Source organism: Phascolarctos cinereus, unplaced genomic scaffold, assembly GCF_003287225.1.
Source record: "Phascolarctos cinereus isolate Bilbo 61053 unplaced genomic scaffold, phaCin_HiC Scaffold_5;HRSCAF=322, whole genome shotgun sequence".
Classification (NCBI taxonomy): Eukaryota; Metazoa; Chordata; class Mammalia; order Diprotodontia; family Phascolarctidae; genus Phascolarctos; species Phascolarctos cinereus.
The window spans coordinates 346,873,695-346,889,688 of record NW_027555958.1 but is presented as its reverse complement, the minus strand read 5'-3'; the positions used below and the strand labels follow the sequence as shown (position 1 = coordinate 346,889,688).

General features: G+C 35.5%; 1 protein-coding gene and 1 non-coding gene across 2 annotated transcripts in view; both read left to right on the top strand.

Moving 5' to 3' along the window:
• Positions 1-15,994, top strand: part of CEP170 (centrosomal protein 170) — a 182,595-nt gene that overhangs the window by 12,543 nt on the left and 154,058 nt on the right.
• LOC144458006 (U6 spliceosomal RNA) lies at positions 11,191-11,297 on the top strand. The gene has a single exon (XR_013487570.1). It is a non-coding gene; the product is annotated as a U6 spliceosomal RNA (small nuclear RNA).

The window sequence follows — 15,994 nt, the reverse complement described above, 5'->3', positions numbered from 1 at the left end:
AGAGTTAGAACTGGAAGTGACCTTATTAATCATCTAATTCAATCCCCTAATTTTACAGATGAAGACATAGCCAAAGAAGAGGGGAAGTGACTTGCCCAAAGTGACACACAATATAAATGATAGAACTGAGATTAGCCTCAGCCATCTTCAAATCCCAACCACTTTAAGATCCTGAATAATTGTCATATTTTTGAAAGAATACTATATTTGGAGTTAGAAAATTTGGTGTCTAGTCTTAGTATGCTATTACAGCTACATCACAATTAATATTAGTCTGAATAATGGGAAACTTGATTGTTTAAATTTTAAATGGTACCAAGTTGGATTAATATAAGCCACAATTCAATTAATGTGACAGCATGCAAACTAGTCAAATATGTTAATCTTCCTCTGTGTCATCAGTCTACACTTGCCTATTGTTGGATATGATGTACAGCTGCATACTATATTAAACAAGTGTTTTTTTTTTAAATTCCCTGACAAAATAAAAAAGAAAGGGAAGAATATTTCAGATAGAACCACTGACCATGCAAAAAAGAAGAGGCTTGTTATTACGTTAGACTAAAAATTTGATGTAATCCTAGTAACTCTAAAAAATAAGATGAGATTATGAAAGGCCTGAATCTATGGTACAGAATATTATCAACATTCAGGCGAAATAAAAGAAAAAAGCATAATTGCATCAGTTTTGTGTGGTTTGCAAATGAATAAAAATGTTGCAGTGATAGAAAAGGAGAGTTAGGAGAGTCTTTTAGCCACATGGATTGAAAAAACTGTAATAAAAATATATCCTTTTTTTCAATTTTATTAATTTATTGATTTATCAACAATCACTTCCATATGCTTTTGAATTCAAAATTTTTCTCCCCCTTCCCCCCCCTCCCCAAGACGGCGCACAATCTGATATAGGCTTTACATTTACATTCCTATTAAACATATTTTCATATTAGTGAAGTTATAAGCAAAAATTAAAACCAGTAGAGGAACCATCAGAAAGAGGAAACAAAACTCAACATAAGGCAAAAATAAGTGATAGCTATTTGACTTCCGTACTTCTTTCTTTGAATGTGGACAGCATTTTCCATTCCGAGGCCTCTGGAGATGTCTTAGATTCTTGTAATGCAGAGAAGGGTTCAGTTTAACAATATTAGTCATCGCATAACGTGACTGTTATTGTGTACAAAGTCCTCTTGGTTCTGCTCACTTCACTTAGCATCAGACCATATAGGTCTTTCCAGGTTTTTCTGAAGTCAGCCTGTTCATCATTTCTTATAGCACAATAGTATTCCATTACATTCATATACCACAACTTGCTCAGCCATTCCCCAATTGATGGGCATCCTCTCAATTTCCAATTCTTTGCCACCACAAAAAGAGCTGCTATGATATTTTTGTCATGTGGTCCTTTTCCCATTTGTTTGATCTCTTTGGGATATAGCCTAGAAGTGCTATTGCTGGATCAAAGGGTATGCACATTTTTGTAGCCCTTTGGGCATAGTTCCAATTGTTCTCCAAAATGGTTGGATCATTTCACATCCACAATGTATTAGGTTCCAATTTTCACATCTTTCCAACATTTATCATTTTCCTGTTTTGTCATGTTGGCCAATCTGATAGGTGTGATGTGGTACCTCAGAGTTGTTTTGATTTGCATTTCTCTAATCAATATGATTTAGAGCATTTTTTCATATGACTATAGATGGCTTTAATTTCTTCATCTGAGAACTGTCTGTTCATATCCTTTGACCATTTATCAATTGGGGAATGGCTTGTGTTTTATAAATTTGTCTTAATTCTCTATATATTTTAGAAATGAGGCTTTATCAGAGACTGGTTGTAAAAATTCTTTCCAATTTTCTACCTTCTAATCTTAGTTGCATTGGCTTTGTTTGTGCAAAAACTTTTCAATTTAATGTAATCAAAATTATCATTTTGCTTTTCATAATGTCTCTATCTCCTGTTTGGTCATGAATTCTTCTGTTTCCATAGATCTGATAGGTAAACTATTCTTGTTCTCCAGTTTACTTATGGTATCAGCCTTTATATCTAAGTCATGAACCCATTTTGACTTTATTTTGGTATATGGTGTGAGATTTGGGTCTATGCCTAGTTTCTGCCATACTCTTTTCGTTTTCCCAGCAGTTTTTTTCAAAGAGTGGGTTCTTATCCCAGAAGCTGGGGTCTTTGGGTTATCAAATAATAGATTACTATAGTCATTGACTACTGTGTCTTGCATATTTAACCTATTCCACTGATCCACTCTATTTAGCCAGTACCAAGTTTTGATGATTGCTGCTTTATAATACAATTTAAGATCTGGAATTGCTAGGCACCTTCCTGCATTTCTTTTCATTAGTTCTTTATTCTGGACCTTTTGTTTTTCCAAATGAATCTTGTTATTTTTTTCTAACTCTATAAAATAATTTTTGGTAGTTTGATTGATGGGCACTGAATAAGTAAATTAGCTTAGGTAGGATTGTCATTTTTATTATATTAGCTCGGCCTACCCATGAGCAACTGATGTTTTTCCAATTATTTAGATCTGATTTTATTTGTGTGAAAAGTGTTTTGTAATTGTGTTCATAGAGTTCCTGGGTTTGTTTGGAGGTAGACTCCTAAATATTTTATAATGTCTACAGTAAGTTTAAATGGATTTCTCTCTATCTCTTGCTGTTGGGCTTTGTTGGTAATATATAGAAATGCTGATGATTTATGTGGGTTTATTTTATAGCCTGCAACTTTGCTAAAGTTGTTTATTATTTCAAGTAGTTTTTTGATTCTCTAGGATTCTCTAAGTATATCATCATGTCATCTGCAAAGAGTGATAGCTTTGTTTCTTCTTTGCCTATTCTAATGCTTCAATTTCTTTTTCTTCTCTTATTGCTAAAGCTAAGGTTTCCAGTACAATATTGAATAACAGTGGTGATAATGGACATCCTTGTTTCACCCCATCTTATTGGAAATGCTTCTAGCCTGTCCCCATTACATATAATGCTTGCTGAAGGTTTTAGATATGCTATTTATTATTTTAAGGAAGACTCCATTTATACCTATGCTTTCTAGTGTTTTTAATAGGAATGGGTGTTGTATTTTATCAAAAGCTTTTTCTGCATCTATTGAGATGATCATGTGGTTTCTGTTGGTTTTGTGTTGATATGCTCAATGATGCTGATAGTTTTCCTAATATTGAACCAACCCTGCATTCCTGGTATAAATCCTACCTGGTCATAGTGTATTATTCTTGTGATAAGTTGCTGCAATCTATTGCTAGTATTTTGTTTAAAATTTTTGCATCTATATTCATTAGAGAAATTGGTCTATAATTTTCTTTCTCTATTTTGACTCTTCCTGGTTTAGGTATCAACACCATATTTGTATCATAAAAAGATTTGGTAAGACTCCTTCTTCACCTATTTTCCCAAATAGTCTATATAGTATTGGAATTAATTGTTCTTTAAATGTTTGATAGAATTTTCATGTAAATCCATCTGGCGCTGGAGATTTTTTCCTAGGGAGTTCATCCATGGCTTGTTCAATTTCTTTTTCTGAGATGGGGTTATTTAAGTATTTTACTTCCTCTTGTTAATCTGGGGAAGTTTATATTTTTGTAAATATGTATCCATTTCACTAAGATTGTCAAATTTGTTGGCATATAGTTGGGCAAAATAATTCCTAATTATTGTTTTAATTTCCTCTTCCTTGGTGGTAGCTTCACCCTTTTCATTCTTGATACTAGTAATTTGGTTTTCTTCTTTCTTTTTTTTAATTAAATTAACCAAAGGTTTATCTATTTTATTGGTTTTTTCATAAAACCAGCTCTTAGTTTTATTTATTAGTTCAATAGTTTTCTTAATTTCAATTTTATTAATTTTTCCTTTGGTTTTCAATATTTCTAATTTGGTGTTTAGTTGAGGATTTTTAATTTGTTCTTTTTCTAGTTTTTTTAGTTGTATGCCCAATTCATTAATCTCCTCTTTTTCTATTTTATTTATGTAAGCATTTAGAGATATAAAACTTCCCCTAAGAACTGCTTTCGCTGCATCCCATAAGTTTTGGTATGTTGTCTCATTATTGTCATTCTCTTGAATGAAATTATTGATTGTTTCTATGATTTGTTGTTTGACCCAATCATTTTTTAGGATTAGATTATTTAGTTTCCAATTATTTTTTAGTCTATCTTTCCATGGCCCTTTATTACATATAATTTTTATTGCATCATGATCTGAAAAGGATGCATTTAATATTTCTGCCTTTCTGCATTGGATTGTGAGGTTTTTATGCCCTAGTACATGGTCAATTTTTGCGTATGTGACATGTACTGCCGAGAAAAAAGTATATTCCTTTCTATCCCCATTCAGTTTTCTCCAGTTTTCTCATACCTAACTTTTCTCATGTTGTATTCACCTCCTTAACTTCTTTCTTGTTTATTTTGTGGTTAGATTTATCTAGTGCAGAGAGGGGGAGGTTCAGGTCCCCCACTAGTATAGTTTTGCTGTCTATTTCTTCCTGTAACTCCCTGAACTTCTCTAAGAATTTGGATGCTATACCATTTGGTGCATATGTTTAGTAATGATATTACTTCATTGTCTATGGTGCCTTTTAGCAGGATGTAGTTTCCTTCCTTATCTCTTTTGATTAGATCTATTTTTGCTTTTGCTTTGTCTGAGATCAGGATTGCTACCCCTGCTTTTTTTACTTCAGCTGAAGCATAATATATTCTGCTCCAGCCTTTTACCTTTACCCTGTATGTGTCACTCTTTTTCAAATGTGTTTCCTGTAAACACATATTGTAGGATTATGGTTTTTAATCCATTCTGCAATCCATTTCTGTTTTATGGGAGAGTTCATCCCATTCACATTCACAGTTATGATTACTATCTGTGTCTTTTTCTCCATCCTTTCCCCCCATTTATGCTTTTCTTTCTCCTTTTTCCTTTCCCCCTTCACTAGTGTTTTGCTTTTGACCACCACCTCCTTCAGTCCCTCCTCTCTTTTATTATCCCTTTCCCTTTTCTTCCCCTTTACTCTTACTGCTTCTTCCCTCCCTTCTTTCTCCCCTCCCTCCCTTTTCTTTCCCCTTTTCCCTCCTACTGCCTATAGGGCAAGTTAGATTTCTATACCTAACTGATTATGTTATGCCCTTCTTGAGCCAAATCTGATGAGAGTAAGGTTCAAACAATGCTCACCCTCCCTTCTTTCCCTCTGCTGTAATAGGATTTTGTCTTTTCCTGTAATGTAATTTACCCTTGTCTGCCTCCTCCTTTCTCAGTACATTTTCTAAGATCAGATTGATCCACTTATTTGGATCCATTTAACCCACTTGATTAGATTTTTTTTTATCATTACATCAAAGTCAACTAATATCCACCCTCTTTATGTATACTCCTTTAACATGGTGTAATAACAATAGTTCTCAAGGGTTGCAAGTGTCATATTCCCTTGTAGGGGTTTAAACAGCCCCCCCCATTAACAACATATTGTATCTTTCTGTCCCATTTACCTTTTTATGTCCTTCTTGAGTCCTGTACTTGAAGATCAAATTTTTTGTTGAGCTCTGGTCTTTTTATCAGGAAAGTTTGGAAGTCTCCTATTTTGTTGAATATCCATCTCCTCCCTTGAAAAATGATGCTCATTTTTGCTGGGTAATTGATCCTTGGCTGCATTCCAAGCTCCTTTGCCTTATGGAATATCATGTTCCATGCCCTGCGTCTTTTAATGTAGAAGCTGCAAGGTCCTGTGTAATCCTGACTGTGGTTCCATGATATTTAAATTGTTTCTTTCTGGCTGCTTGCAGCACCTTCTCTTTCATCTGGTAATTTTGGAATTTTGCTATTATATTCCTTGGTGTTGTCAATTTGGGATTTCTTTCAGGTGGTGATCGGTGGATTCTTTCTGTGGTGATCGGTGGGTTCTTTCTGTGGTGATTTTCCCTTCTGGTTCTAGGACTTCAGGGCAGTTTTCCTTTATGATTTCCTGAAAGATACTGTCCAGGCTCTTTTTTTCATCATGATTTTCAGGTAGTCCAATAATTTTTAAATTGTCTCTCCTGAATCGATTTTCCAGGTTGGTTGTTTTACCAATGAGGTATTTTACATTTTCATCTATTTTTTTCATTTTTTTGTTTCTGTTTGACTGATTCTTGCTCTCTCATAGAGACATTAGTTTCCATTTGTCCAATTCTAGTTTTTAACAGATTGTTTTCTTCTGTTAGTTTTTGTACTTCCTTCTTCAATTGGCCAATTGTGTTTTTTAGGGACTTGTTTTCTTCAGTGTAATTTTTTTCCAATTGGCCAATTGTATTTTTGAAGGACTCTTCTACCTCTCTCATTTGACTATTAAAATCCTTCTTGAGCTCTTCTAAGAAGGCTTTTTGGGCTTCAGACCAGTTGTTGCAGATGTGGGTTTGTTGACAATGTTGTCCTCTTCAGAATTTCTGTCTTGATCTTCACTCTTCTCATAATATGAATCTATGGTACGTTTCTTTTTACTCGTGGTGTTTCTTTATTCCCTGGCCTTTAAAGAGATTGAGTTCTCCTGCTGGGGAACAGAGGGCACTGACCCAAGCTTCTTGTGTTGGGAGCCTAGGTCTTGGTCACTGGCTTTGTGTGCTGGGGTCTCTTATGTTGGTAGTTGGAGGCTGTAGGTTTCTGGTAGCTTATGTCATGTTAGGATGGAATCAGCAAGGCTGGAAGTTTGAGGCAATTCTAGGTTGCCTGCTTTTCCTTTCCTTTAGCTTTCTTCAACTCCTTTTAGATGGGTGCTGCAGGGTATTTATCAGCCTGGGGCCCCCTTCATTGTTGTCTCCCTTGTTTCTAGTAATGCACTGGGAGATTCCTTTGTGGTAGAGTGCCGAGGCACCTGGTGGTTTACTGAGCTGGTGTCCCCCATGTCCCCCCTCCCCCCCCAAGTCACTTGGGGGTCCAAGTGTTGGTGTTTGCCTGTTCTACCACCTGTGCTTCACCATTTCTTCACTATTGGAAGCTGCAGGGCTCCAACAGCTCACCTGGTGTTGGGCTGGAACCAGCAAGGCAGGGTTTTAGGAAGACTTTAGGTTGTTTTCTTCATGTCTTTTCAGAATGCTGCAGGGTACTTATCAGCCTGGGGCCCCTTGTAGTTGTGTGTCGTTATTTTTGCTGAGGTACTGGGAGATGAGATGATCTACGTAAAGCATTAGGTCGAGATTAAAGTACCACATACATGCGTGCATATTTACACCCATTCTGTGGTTCTTTCTTTGAGGGAGCTATAGCCTATTTCTTCAGAATCTATAATATGACTTAAAGCCATACAAAATCATGGAAAGAATTTTGTCATTCCTATGCAGCGTGTATTTATAAGCATCTACTTTGTGCCACGGTTCTACTAGGTTCTGGGAATCCAAATAGTTTAGTTATAAAGGGCTTTCATATATGTATCATCCAGTTGGTTCTCATAACAATCACAAGTTATATAGTTGTAAGTATTATCATCCGAGTATTATAGATGAGGAAACGTGTTTAGAGACATGGATCCTTCATTTAAACCTAGATTATTGTATAATACAAAGTGCATCATACTTGGAGTCAAAAGACTTTCTGTGTATCCTGTGGTTACTCCATAGATGCTTATTTACTCGATCAGTGAAAACATATAATCTAGATCCATGGTTCTTAAGAAATAGTCTAGAAACAAATAATTGTTTGAGAACCCTACAGATTATTCAAAGGCATAGGTATAGAAATCCCATGAAATTATTTATGTTGATTTATGATCTGAATAAATACTTATGCTTTAATAAAAGACAAATACAGCTTAGTGACATCCCACCAAAAACACCATCAATGTGTTTGTTAATTCTGGTGAGGTTTTGCTTTCTCTCTCTCTGTCTCTGTCTCTGTCTCTGTCTCTCTCTCTCTCTCTCTCTCTCTCTCTCTCTCTCTCTCTCTCTCTCTCTCTCTCTCTGTCTCTCTCTCTCTCTCTGTCTCTCTCTCTCTCTCTCTCTCTCCCCCCCCCCTTCTCCTCCCTGTCCTCCTCCCAAAGTGATCTCTTTGAGGTATAAAATTGTCAATCATCTTGAACAGTACTGGGGAGACACTTGTTCTTGATGAGTGAGGACAGAGTCCATAAAAAAAAAATTTCAAAACCACTAAAACTCCAAAACGCACCAGAACCTGGAATCTGAACTCAACTAGCACTCATTGATTGAAAAGGTCAAGCTCACGGGTTAAGATCTCATGTACTTCTGAGAAAGCATTACTGTAGTTAGTTTTCAGTGGGAATGAAGACTAGTATGTAAGAGTCTTTTAAGATCTCTTTGCCTGTGGACTGTGCTCTCCAATCTGTGTATGATTTTGTTTTTCATGTTTGGGTCTAGAACAGAGGGGCAATAAACTCAATTCAGTGCAGGTACAAAGCCTGTATGGACTATCCCTTGTCAAAGGAGATATTTGCAGGTGCGCTAGCTGCAGAGATGGACTTTTATGTGGCCACATTGCTGGTTGAGTGTGGGTAGAGAAACTGATTATTTCCACACAGCTTAATTCAGTGTAGATAGATCTGGTCAGTTCTTCCAACAACTTAGTATGTACTTCAAAAACAAACTGTACGTAACATAGATTCCAGTTCCATATAAAATTCTCTTTTTCTGTTCTTGGTAAGTGGAAAAGTTCATGTTTATTGAAATTTGTCAAGTTCATAATAAAAAGAAAATTGCAAAAAATATGTAGTCAACTTTAGAAAATTAATTTCAAAATAAACATGAATATAAACAGCCAGAATTTTTTTTCTAGTATAGAGACAACTCGTATAAGTTTGGAACAAGTATCTTGGTATGCATCCAAACAAAGCACAGCTGTGAACTTGGCTTTATTTATTTATTTATTGACTGTGCAGAGTTTCAGTTCTTTCCACAAAGGAGGTGGGAATAAAATAATTATTATTTTTGGTAAGCATACCATTTCTTCCTCTTAGTTTTGGATAAGCTGGCAATAGTGTTATACTTTGAATCTTGTGGACTTTTAAAACATGAAGTAAGAAATTATATGTTAGTAGCAAGTGTTTCGGTGTTTTGGGTGTATCTCTTTTATATTGCCTCCTATGAGATTACCCTTCAGTTGCTCTGTATATCTTACATATATATGTGTGTGTGTGTATATATATATATATATATATATATATATATATATATATATATATATATATATATATATATATATATATATATATATATAGCTGAGTTATTTGTATGTTGTTTGTCCCATTAGAATATGATCTTTTTGAAGAAAGGTACCATTTGTGTCTTCCTTAGTATTTCCAGCACTCAGCACAGTTGCCTGACACATACATACTAAGTGCGTAATAAATACTTGTTAATCTCCTGAGTGACTTCTCATTCTTACTATATGATCAGCTCACCTCTTTTCTATTCATGCATGTCCTTGATTGTATCTTTTGTTTATTATACTACATGCTTGTCTTACTTAACATTATACATCTTTCTGTTGTTCTTTGGGTTGCCTACATTTATAACGTTTACTTATGATAGGACAATAAGTTAAGAGTTGCTTATTGTTATTGAAGGGAAATGTAGGGTCCAGATTGGAAGCTATGACAGAGGTAGGAAAGACAGAGACTGACACTCTCCTGTAGGAAGTTAGAGACTCTAAAAAAGAAGAGGGAAAAGGAAAGTTTATATTCCTTATTCCCACTGGGCTGGACAACATGAGTTCCTTTCCTTACTCAAGCTTTTCCATATGTAGAAGAGTAAATGTGTGCTACAATTTTAAGGAAAGGTGGGCTTCTTTGTACAAAATTATTCCCCGGCAGGGCCCAAATACTGAGAAAGCTAACAAAGTTCTCCACTAGCTGTTCACATTTCATTGTGTTTTAATCCAAATCAGCTTGCTAGTCTAAAATCTTAATGGGAGAATTGGGATTCAACTAAGGTAGATTTGAGAAAGGAGAAATTGGAGGTAATCTTGGAGGATCAGGTGTTCTAGAAGAGAGTAGAAAAAGTTCATAGAACATAGTAGGAGGACTTTTCAGTAGCTATCAGATGGCATGATAATACTGGGTTCCATAGAGATAAAGGAAGAAGGAAACACAAAAAGTCACAGAAACAGAAGTGAGAGAGGATCAAAGACATACTGAGATTTTATACAAACAAAATTTTTATTTTTAAATGGCCAGATAAACCTTCCATAAATATAGGGAACTTTTCTTTTTCGTACCTGGGTGTGTCTGTTTGTAAAGGGACAGATGAAACCTGCTAAATTGGAACTCTCTTCCTGTCAGCAGTTTTATAGTCAAGTGTTTAAGTAAAATTTAAGTTCTCAAAAATGAGGGGGAAGGTGCTTCAAACTTTTAATAAAAGCTAGATACACACAGGCAGTCACTACTTCTGGTTTCTTTGCAGTTCAACCTTCCATACATTTCCTGTTGCCAAATGTCATCTTGTATTTCACTTTTTGACCATTTGAACTCACTCTGAGCATTTTTATTGATGCATGTTATCTTGAACTAAACTGCAGACTATTTTTTTTAAAGAGTGATTCTTTAAGATGGAACGTTCAGAGGTCAAAGGGATTTTGGAGATCTTGTAGTCCAACTCTTCCCTGTTTTTGGAGATGGACAAAGAAACTGCAGCCCAGAGAAGCAATATGATTCGTTAGAAGTCCCACCAGTGGTGTGCTTAAGAGCCAGGATTCTAACCAAATGCTTGAATCTAGTATTCTTCTCTACTCTATGTGATGCTTTCTATGAGCCCAACACCAGGTTTAGGTATATTGGGGCTTAAAAGGTAGAAGTTTATGGTTCTGTTATGAAAATAAAACTCAACAACTTGAAGTAGCCAGGGATGGCAGCAGCAAGACATACCGTGAAAAGTGTTGGATTTGGAGTCAGAGGCCCTGGGTTTCAGTTCTGGCTGTGATTTTGAGATCACCTCTTAGCGTTAGTTTCCTTTTCTATGAAATGGGGAGGTTGGACTAGGAAGCTTCTATCTTCCTGCTCTGAATCTGTGGATAATAATAAACAGTCTATAATCTCACCTCTGTTGGCTTTGAGTACACTTTGTGAATTTTAATATTCTAATTAAAGTTGAAGGATTCCAAACAACATGTTTCTGCATAAAACATTTGGTATACTATAGGAATGATTTGGGCACATCTGTTTGCAACAGGAAAATTTATCTCAAGCAAAAAAGAGAGAGCCATGCTCGCTTTGGCAGCACATATACTAAAATTAGAACAATACAGAGAAGATTAGCATGGCCCCTGCACGAGGATGACAAGCAAATTCATGAAGCATTCCATATTAAAAAAAGAGAGAGAACCATTCAGTCTTCAATGAACCTCTTTTTTTGCTTGTTTCAGAAACTCAGGCACATAGTGTTTCTAAATTCAAAGAAAGGAAAGAAGGCATAATTTTTGTTACTTGCACATGTAATACTCTGTACCTACCAAATTAGTGTCTTATTATATAGTTCTGTTTCTAGTGTGCTGTGTATTTCATAGCACATGGAGGTTTCTTGTATAATCAATGTATATGGAACATTTATGTCCATTCTGTAAGACTTATAACAGTTTAGATATTTTGTGTTATAGTAAAGGTTTATGGTATAGGAATGACAGTATATATTATCTGATACTGAATCTTTCATAAGCATAAGCCTTAATTGTGCCTTTTTTCTCAAGGAAACATACAGTCAGCTTTATGATCTGCTTCACTTTATAACTTCCAAGATCATATTATATTGAACTACTTATGTGATATGGACTCTTTATTGCTTAGTCATCAGGGAAGAGGAACTCGGCTACATTAATTTTGAATGTTTTCTTTTAAATTTTGTTGGGAGTGAGGATTACAGTGGAGAGAAGAGATGATGAGTAAATTAAAGAAGCACATCTGACAGCTGCCTACAGTAGCTCAGTGAGTATGCTTGGGCCTTGTAATTTAAAATCTAGCTTCAGGGAAGTTATTTTCATTATTACTCTAGGTATCATAAATCATCTTTCCCCTACCTCCCACAACTGTCACTCCCTCCATGTTTATAAACACTGGGAAGAGAAATGGCTGCTTGGACGGCTAGAGCTATGCTGTTTGAGTGATGTTAAAGTTGCATCCTCCACTCAGATCCTGTTCCATGTTCCTTTATGACATTGAGGTGACTCTGGGTTCTCAAAGGCTTTGCTAGTAAAGTACAAGTTCTGGCAGGTCCTACCAAACTTGAAAGGCTGTGAATAGTGTCGAGGTGATGGATTTTTCTGTGATGTGACCCAATTCAGAGAAGCTATACTGCCTGTTCTGAATCCATGTAATTGTATTACCATGTTATACATATGTCTCCATCTTCTCCACAAGAATAGCATATGGTACTTTATAAAAAGATTTCCCGAAATCTATTGAACTGTACAATTATTTCCTTCTTCTGCTACCAGTTTGGTAATCCTATCAAAAAAGGAAATGGAATTAGTTTGGCATCACCTGTTCTTGATGAAGCCATGTTGGCCCTTATTATCACCTTATTGTCCTTTTTAGAGGTTTACCAACCATATCCTTAATAATCCTTTGTACAATTTTCTCAGGAATGGAAGTCCGGCTCACTGGCCTAGGTTTTCAGATTCTGTTCTCTTACGCCCCCCCCCCTTTTTGAAAATGAGGACATTTTCATTTCTCTGATTTCATACCTTTCTCATTCTCCATAATCATTCGTATATCTCTGACAGTGATTCAGCAATCTCTGCCAGTTCTTTTGGGATCTGAGGATGTAATTTATCTAGGCCTTACTTATGTTAACTGCTTGTCTCCCTGTTAGTCTTTTTTCTTATCTCTTTTCCAGCTTACAATTTATTCTCCTATGTATATCAAATAGAAACAAAATAAGAATTTCACAGTACTTCCTTCTGTCTATTTTCATCAACTCCGTCTTTTTGGATTTCATTTGGGATGTTTCCATTCTTTTTGTGTATTTTCCTACATGTCATATATTATGAAAAACCATTTCTTAGTGATTTTAAGCTGGTGTTAACCTACATAGCCAAGGTAGCTGAGTAGCAGGAAAAGTGTAGCCCAGCTTCCTGTCAACAGCTCTAACACAGATTTAGAAAAAGCTTCAGAAGAGGTTCTGGTGGACAAATCTAATAAAAAATTATAGTGAGTCCTTTTTTCAGCCCAGAGCAGCAAGAGAGGGACTATGCACCAGGGCGATATAATACATTCCAAATGCAGCATAGGGGAGGCCTGCCAAGGGTTCCAGTTTTGTAGCTCCCTTATTCTCTGCTCAGTTCTAGGTCTCAGATCCCAGGTAGATGGAGGAGGGGACCAGTGCCTAAGGATGGTGTTCTAGAGTGAGAAGGGATTCTATGGCCTACATACTGAACAAGTTTAGATACATGAAGCAACTGTGTGGCTCTGACTTCAAAATAGGAATGAACTACTAGCCTAGTCTATAGTCTTCTCTGAACTAACCAGGGCAGGAGTTCCAGATCAAAGGGTAGCCTATAGTTGCTGATGATGGCTGAGATCAGTGGCAGTCTACTAGAACTTCAACTGGTACAACCCCACGGACTTGTTGATCAGACTCAAACACATGTGAAAAACCTGCAGAGCTCAGATAAGGAGAGGAGTGAGTCTTTGCCTTGGATCAGAAAGCTTAGAGGTTCTTAACTTGAGCTGACCAACCCAGACATTCCCTTCAGAAGGGTGAAGACCCCAGCCCTGACATGAAGACTGAAGACAGGAAGTAGGCTGTGGAAGAATGAGTAAACAAAGAATCACACCATAATGAGCTATTATGTTGACACAGACATTTAAGACACAAATCCAGAAGAGAATTGCTCTAAAACACAGCTGTGGCACAAGTTTAACTAGAATTCCTGGAAGAGATGAAGGAAGAGGTTTTTTTATTTGTTTTAATTTTTTTCTTTTTTAATGAAATGAGACCGCCAGAAAAAAATTGGGAAAGAAACGAGAGCTATGGAAGAAAGAATTAGAAAGAAATTAACAGCCTGGCACAAGCCTACAAAAATTTGTCCAAGGAACAAATGCCTTGAAAATCAAAATGGACCAGATCAAAATAATAATCCCAAGATACAATTAAGAAATATCAAATCAAAGTGAAAAGACTGAAATGACAAAAGAAAAATGTTAGGTTTTTAATAGCTTTAAAAACAACTTACCTAAAAAGAATAAGAAGAGATCATTTAAAAAAAATCTTTGGACTACCTGGAAGCTAGAAGAAAAATTAAAAAAAATAAAACAAAATCTTGGATATTATATTTCAAAAACTCATAAGAGAAAACCTCTTAGTATCATAGGGCAAAGTAGAATTAGTAACAATCCATTAGGCAGTGCCTGAAAGAAACCCCAAGATGAAAACTCCCAGGTACTTTATGCCCCAAATTCTGAGCTTTCTGTACAAAGAAAAAGTACCACAAGCTGCTAGACAGAATGAATTCAGATACTATTAGCAACCACCAGGAGGGGAAGGGAGGGGCCGGAAGAGACAAGGATGCTATATATTCCAGAAGGCAAAAAATATGGGCTTACCCATGTAAACTGAGTATTATCCTAAACAAAGGAAAATGGGCCTTTAAAGAGAACTTCCAAGCATTCTTGATAACAAGACCTGAGCTAAAATAGGGACTTTGAAATAAAAACCCAGGAGTCAAGAGAAACATTAAAAAAATAAAAAACCAACAACATAAAAATGAGCAAGCACCATAAAGGACTTAACAAGGATGAACAGTACACATTTTAATAGGTAGAGGTAATATATGTCTCCCTTATGTCTATTGTACTATACTTCTAAATTAATTTAGATAATATTATCATTTTCATTATTGCAGTGAGGTAGAATCTTGCACACTTATTTCTTCTCCAATTAGTTGAGTCTATCTTTATTTTGAAAAGAATGTTTTGTGGATTTATTCATGTAATTCCTATGTTGCTTAATGAATGGATTCCCAGGGGGCAACTAGGTAATGCAGTGGATAGAGCAGTGGCCCTGAAGTCAGGAGGACTAGAGTTTAAATCCTGCCTCGGATGAAACACTTGACACTAACTAGCTGTGTGAACCTGGGCAACTTAACCCCAATTGCCTAAAAAATAAGTGAATAAATGGATTCCCAGGCATTTTACACATTCTATAGTGCTTTTAAATGGAATCTTTCTTCCTTTCTTTCTTCTGAGTTTTGTTGGTAATGTACAGACTAGGTAATGGTTTTTGTTGATTAATTTTATATCCTGCTAATTTACTTATCATTTCTATTATTGAGTTGCTAGGGTTCTTTAAATAAAGCAACAAATCTGCAGAAATAATTAATTCTTTTTTTGTTTATTCTTATAACCTAATTTTTTTCACGTCTTATTGCTGTAACTAACATGCTTTTGGAAGTATATCAAATAATAACTTCCTAATGTTGAACTAACCCTGCATTCCTAGTATAAATCCAACATGGTCTAAAGATCATGATATGATATGATGATTTTAATATGCTGCTATAACCATCTTACTAACATTTTATTTAGTATTTTGCATCCCTGTTCATTAGAAATATTGGTCTATAGTTTTCTTTTTCTGATTTCTCTATCTTTGGTTTAGGTACCAAGATTATATTTGTTCTGTAGTTTGGTAGCGTGGTATCTTTCCCTATTCTTTCAAACAGTTTATGTAAAATTAAATTAATTGCTCTTTGAATGCATGATAGAATTCAAAGTAAATCAGTCTACATTTCCTTTTTTAAAAAATTAGTGGCTGATAATTCTTTTATATTTCTTTTGGTTTTATTGTAATTTCATCTTGTTCATTCTCTTTTCTGCTGATTTGCTTTTCAGGTTTAGTAAAGGTTGATCAAATTTGTTATATCAATTTTTTTAAAAAAATCAACTTTTAGTTTTCTTTATCACTTTGATATTCTTGGATTTACAGATTTTTTTCCTTACTTTAATTTTCATTATTTCCTCTTTTATACTTATTTTGGGTTTGGTAGCTTTCTAATTTTTAAAAAATGCACAT